The sequence below is a fragment of the Lathyrus oleraceus genome, chromosome 2 (genome assembly GCF_024323335.1).
Source record: "Lathyrus oleraceus cultivar Zhongwan6 chromosome 2, CAAS_Psat_ZW6_1.0, whole genome shotgun sequence".
NCBI classification, from domain to species: domain Eukaryota; kingdom Viridiplantae; phylum Streptophyta; class Magnoliopsida; order Fabales; family Fabaceae; genus Lathyrus; species Lathyrus oleraceus.
The window spans coordinates 57,698,908-57,704,658 of NC_066580.1; positions in this window are offsets into that span (position 1 = coordinate 57,698,908).

Genomic DNA, 5,751 nt, shown 5'->3' on the forward strand with positions numbered 1-5,751 from the left:
TTCCTTGAAAAAAAAAAACAAAGCATATGCACGAGCATTGCATGCATCATTTTGCATAAGCAGGTGTTGTTCTGGTCTTCTTGTCTGTGGCCTAACTCTGTGCTCTTCATTTATTTTGAAGACAAGCTGACTCACCGGTACTACACTAGAGCCAATTCTGCAAGAGTGATGGATCAGTTAGAACAAGAGAACAGAGAGCTGAAGGAAGAGGTCGCCAGATTGAGTGCTCTGATGGAACAGTTTCTGGCTGCTCAGAATCAACCATCTCCACCTCCTGCAACTCCTTCCCAGAGGAATGTTATATCAGAGGTTCTGTCTTCGACTGTGCCAGCTATTAATGCCCATTACATGCCAGCCATGCCAGCCGGGTTTCCATGGGGTATGCCTCCTGGTTTCATGCCAGATATTCCAGCTCCTGCCTTTGCTTCTATGCCGGCATCTAGCCCGGTCCTTGTTGTTCCTCCTCCTGTCGTGCATACCATTCCAAGGGTAGACGACACCATCTATCATTCTGAGCCGTCTGAGGGCCCAAATGTTAATGAAAAGATGGAAGCTATGAACGACCAATTCCTCGAGCTTCGTAAGGAATTGAAGACTCTCCGAGGGAAAGATCTGTTTGGCAAGTGTGCTGCTGAACTCTGCCTAGTTCCCGGTGTGAAGATTCCGGTCAAATTCAAAGTCCCTGACTTTGAGAAGTATAAGGGGAACACCTGCCCTCTCAGCCACCTGGTTATGTACGCCAGGAAAATTTCTACTCAGACTGATAATGATCAACTGCTGATTCATTATTTTCAGGATAGTTTGTCTGGTGCAGCTCTCCGTTGGTATATGAGCCTTGATAGCGCAAACATCCGATCCTTCCACGATCTTGGCGAAGCCTTTGTCAAGCAGTACAAGTATAATGTTGATATGGCTCCTGACCGTGATCAACTCAGGGCCATGTCTCAGAAGGATAAAGAGACATTCAAAGAGTACGCCCAGAGGTGGCGAGAGTTAGCAGCTCAGATTACTCCTTTGCTGGAAGAGAAGGAGGTGACTAAGATCTTTCTAAAGACTCTTAGTTCGTTTTATTATGAGCGGATGGTTGCGAGTGCTCCCTCTGATTTCACCGAGATGGTGAATATGGGGATGCGTTTGGAGGAGGGTGTCCGGGAAGGACGTCTGTCTAAAGATGAAGGCTCTTTTAAACGATATGGGGCGTTTAAGAAGAAAGATGGGGAGGCACATGCTGTGCAATCTCATGCTAAACCTAGAAGACCCTCTGTCAAGAGGAAGCCTGCGCGTCACGCCAGCGGTCAGCACCAGGTGGCTCACATAGCACCTGTTTTCAGAGATAATTCTCAGCAATATAAGCAGCCCAATCAGCATCATCATCAGCAACAACCTCAGTATCAACAACAACATCGTCCACAGCAATAGGCTTACCAGCCTCGTGGCAGCACCAGTAATCAGGCCAATTTGAATTATGATAGGAAGAAGATCACTTTCGATCCCATTCCTATGTCATATGTTGAGCTATATCCCTCTTTATTAGACCAGAAACTGGTTACTCCCAGAGAGCCTCCGGCTGTGCCTGCTAACCCGCAGTGGTGGTACAAGCCCGATCAACATTGTGTTTATCATTCCGGTGCTACGGGTCACAACATAGAGAACTGCTATCTGTTGAAAACCAAGGTTCAAGACCTTTTGCGATGCGGAATTCTGAGCTTCGAGGACTCAGGCCCCAATGTTACGAAGAACCCATTGCCCGAGCATGGGAAGTCGGTTAACATGGTCCAGGGGTGCCCTGGAAAATATAAAGTCAAATATGTAAGCCATATTCGACAATCATTGGTCGAGTTGCATCGTCTACTGTGTGAATACAGTTATATGGAGCATGACCATGACAAATGCCGTATTTGCTCCGTCAATAGATTGGGATGTCGCCAGGTGCGACGAGAATTGCAAGAGCTGTTGGATGAGGGTACCATTGAGATTATTCAGAACAGAAATGTTGATGAAGATGAACCAGAAGTAAATGTGATTTCTCCTGTGTTCAAATTGCCCGAGCCTGTTGTCATCCGTTACGATGGTAGCAAGCCGAAGGTCTCTCCTTCATTGGTAATCAAGCCTGCAGGCACTGTGCCTTACACTTCGGATAGAGCAATTCCTTTCCGCTATAGTCCGGTTGAGGTTGAAGATGGGAAGGAAGTGCCGTTGCCTTCGACTTCCGTTGTTAATATTGCTGATGTGAGCGGGTTGACCCGCAGTGGTCATGTGTTTTCTGCACCCCCGAAGACTCATATTGGTTCTGATTCTGCTGAGCGTCCGGTTGGGACTGGGGTGAATATTCCGAATCCGGCACCTGTTGCCAAACCCTCCTCTATATAAAAGACTCCTTCTTCTTCTGTTGGCCCAAGTGGCACCGTGAACGAAGAATGTGATGAGATGCTGAGGCTCATCAAGAAGAGTAAGTATAACGTTGTAGACCAGCTTCTACAAACGCCGTCCAAGATTTCCGTGCTATCTTTGCTTCTGAATTCAGAACCCCATAGGGAGGCTCTGCAGAAGGTATTGGACCAGGCCTATGTTGATCATGATGTCACGATTGAACAGTTTGACAATATCGTTGCGAACATCACTGCTTGCAACACTTTGAGTTTCTGTGACGCTGATCTCCCTAAGGAGGGAAGAGACCACAATATGGCTTTACATATTTTTATGAACTGCAAGACTGACGCCATGTCCAACATGTTGGTGGACACTGGGTCATCTTTAAATGTATTGACAAAGACCACTCTTGCGAAACTATCATATCAGGGGCCTCCCATGAGGCAGAGTGGTGTTGTTGTGAAAGCTTTTGATGGGTCCCGTAAGACTGTGATTAGGGAAGTTGATCTCCCAATCAAGATTGGACCAAGTGATTTCCAAGTTACCTTCCAGGTTATGGACATCCACCCATGGTACAGTTGTCTCCTTGGTAGACCATGGATTCACGAGGCTGGCGCCGTGACATCCACCCTACACCAGAAGCTGAAATTCGTCAAGAATAAGAAACTGGTTGTGGTAGGGGGAGAAAAGGCTCTCCTGGTTAGCCACTTGTCTTCTTTCTCATATATTGATGCTGAGGATGAAGTTGGAACCCCTTTCCAAGCTTTATCTATTGCTGAGCCGATTGAGAAGAAGTCTCCTTCATTTGCTTCCTACCGTGATGCGAAACTGGCCATTGAATGTGGTGCAGTTGCTGGTTTAGGGAAGATGATTGAGCTTGAAGATAATAAATCCCGGGTTGGCATTAGCTATTCTTCTGGGGCATTCAACGAGAAAGGGTTGTTCAAGAGTGGAGGGTTCATCCACGCTGATCAAGCTGAAGAAGCTGCTGCTATCTTGGAAGAGGATACAGAGGACTTGAGCAACTTCATCATACCTGGTGGTGTCTGCCATAATTGGGTCACTGTGGATGTTCCTACTGTCATCCATAAGTCAGCGTAATATGTTCACTTTGTTCAAACCCCTTCTCCCATGCCAAAAGGAGAAGTGATGACATTGTTGGCAGCATTTATACAATGATATTTCATTCAATTAATGCATTGTTAAACATTTGTTTTTCCTTTTGTTTTCACTTTTTGCTTTTGCATGAAATCAGTGATCACAAAAGACTCTAAAAAACAAGAATAAAATCAATCTTTTTCATCTGCATAATGATTTGCTTGTTTAAATTCTGAAGTTTTTTATTAACCCAAATCATTATGCAGGTTGATTCTAAAACCCATTGAACATAATGATCCAACGCCATCCCCCAATTTTGAATTCCCTGTATTCGAGGCAGAGGAAGATGATGTTGAAGGGATTCCTGATGAGATTACCCGTCTCCTTGAGCATGAAGAGAATATCATTCAGCCGCATCTCGAGGATCTGGAAACAGTCAACTTGGGATCTGAAGATTGTGTTCATATGGTGAAGATTGGGGCACTCCTTGAAGAATCTGTCAAGAAGGGGTTGATCAGTCTGCTACGAGAATATTCAAATATCTTTGCTTGGTCGTATGAAGAAATGCCAGGTCTAGATACAGATATTGTGCAACATTTCCTGCCTTTGCAGCCTGAGTGCGTGCCTGTGAAGCAGAAGCTCAGAAGAACTCATCCAGATATGGCAGTAAAGATCAAAGAGGAAGTTCAGAAGAAAATTGATGCGGGGTTTCTGGTGACTTCCACATATCCTCAATGGGTGGCCAATATTGTGCCTGTGCCTAAGAAAGACGGAAAAGTCCGTATGTGTGTTGATTACAGAGATTTGAACAAAGCTAGTCCGAAACATGATTTCCCTTTACCACACATTGATATGTTAGTAGACAATACAGCTAAATTCAAAGTCTTTTCGTTTATGGACGGATTTTCCGGATATAATCAAATCAAGATGGCACCCGAGGATATGGAGAAGACAACATTCATCACACCTTGGGGAACATTCTGTTATCGAGTGATGCCCTTCGGTTTGAAGAACGCCGGAGCCACGTATCAAAGAGCTATGGCTACCTTGTTTCATGATATGATGCACAAGGAGATAGAGGTCTATGTTGATGATATGATTGCTAAATCCCGAACGGAAGTTGAACATGTTGAGCATTTGTTGAAGCTTTTTCAGCGTTTGAGGAAGTTCAGACTTCGCCTGAATCCGAACAAATGTACATTTGGAGTCCGTTCCGGCAAGTTGGTGGGTTTTGTTGTCAGTAAGAGGGGTATTGAGGTTGATCCTGCAAAGGTCAAAGCAATACAAGAGATGCCTGCACCCAAAACTGAGAAGCAAGTCTGAGGTTTTCTTGGCCGCTTGAACTATATTTCCAGATTTATATCCCACATGACTGCCACATGTGCGCCGATATTCAAGCTCCTCCGGAAAGATCAGTCTCATGATTGGACCGAGGATTGCCAGAAAGCTTTCGACAGTATCAAAGAGTATCTATCTGAACCTCCGATTTTGTCTCCGCCTGTAGAAGGAAGACCTCTGATCATGTATTTAATTGTTCTTGAAGACTCGATGGGTTGTGTACTCGGTCAACAAGATGAATCAGGGAAGAAAGAATTTGCTATCTACTACCTCAGTAAGAAGTTTACTGATTGTGAGTCTCGATACTCTATGCTTGAGAAGACGTGCTGTGCCTTGGCTTGGGCTGCTAAGCGTTTGCCCCAGTACATGATAAATCATACAACTTGGTTGATATCCAGAATGGATCCAATCAAGTATATTTTCGAGAAGCTTGCTTTAACTGGGAGGATTGCCCGTTGGCAGATGCTGTTGTCTGAGTATGATATCTAGTATCGAGCTCAGAAAGCTATCAAAGGTAGTATCTTGGCTGACCATTTAGCGCACCAGCCGATTGAAGATCATCAGTCTGTTCAATACGACTTCCCAGATGAGGAGATTCTGTATTTGAAAATGAAAGATTGTGATGAGCCTACACTTGATGAAGGTCCAGAACCTGGTTCTAGATGGACGATGGTGTTTGATGGCGCTGTGAATCAGTATGGAAATGGAATTGGGGCGGTAATCATTACTCCTCATGGCACGCATATTCCTTTTACAGCAAGGCTAACTTTCAAATGCACGAATAATATGGCTGAGTATGAGGCCTGTATTATGGGATTAGAAGAGTGTATTGATTTGAGGATCAAGCATCTTGATGTGTATGGCGATTCGGCCCTGGTTGTCAATCAGATAAAGGGTGAATGGGAGACGAATCAGCCTGGTCTCATTCCGTGTAGAGATTATGCG